This window comes from Tupaia chinensis, unplaced genomic scaffold (assembly GCF_000334495.1).
Source record: "Tupaia chinensis unplaced genomic scaffold, TupChi_1.0 Scaffold144171_2, whole genome shotgun sequence".
In the NCBI taxonomy this organism is placed as follows: Eukaryota; Metazoa; Chordata; class Mammalia; order Scandentia; family Tupaiidae; genus Tupaia; species Tupaia belangeri.
This window is the reverse complement of record NW_006204028.1, coordinates 79,201-80,062: the sequence shown is the minus strand read 5'-3', so window position 1 is coordinate 80,062 and position 862 is coordinate 79,201.

Here is an 862-nt window from a genome sequence, read left to right as displayed (position 1 = left end):
GACCTGGTAGTTTTATCCAGCTTGATTTTCATGTGTTATGGCTTGTTTTGATGCAGGGAATGAAGGTAGATTTAGCTCTTCTCTATCCTAGTTAAAGTTTCCCAGCCTTCTCCCTACCCAAGTAAGTTAGTAAAGCTGCATCTCCCGGAAGAAAAGAAAGCCTTCTTTGGGATCTAGGATGGAAAAGTTCTTTTTTAGGGAAGACTATATTCAATCAAATTAGGGAACTGGAAACTGTGTTACTTACTGTATTCTCTTTCTCCATGCATACACTTTCCAAACCCAGCCCCCCTAAGCTGTTCCTCAATTGTCTACACCTGTGACTTGGTTCAGGCAAGCTTCCAACCCATTCCTGGTTGTGCCTCTCTGAACTGGCACAACCACCACTTACCAGTCAAACAGTTCTGGGCCATAACAAGAAGCCAATGATTGGCTAATAGTATTCAGACCCCTGCCTGACAATGAAAAGGAAAAAAAAAATAAACAATTTTCTGCTTGGGACAGCTTAAACTGAATAATCCTGACTGTGAAAACCTGACCTACATGCTTTTAATCAGAGCAGAAGAAATATATGCTTGTTTGCTCCCTACTTTACTAATTAAAGAAAGCTAATTGGTGTGCTCAGGAACTTCCGACTGAGGGTCAGGAGCCTCTAGTCATCTGCTCGCCACTGCGTGCTTTTCTGTGCTCCACCCTTCCCCCTCAGGGCCAGCCCCACCGTGGAGTTGGCCTCTTTCCGATAGACAATGGGAGGGGGTTCTCCCGACCCTCCAGCCCCGCCCCTGCACCAGGACTTTGGCCCTGAAAAAGCAATGCTGCCATTGGCCGGAAGTTTTTGCCCAGCAGGGCTGTCCTCTTTCCC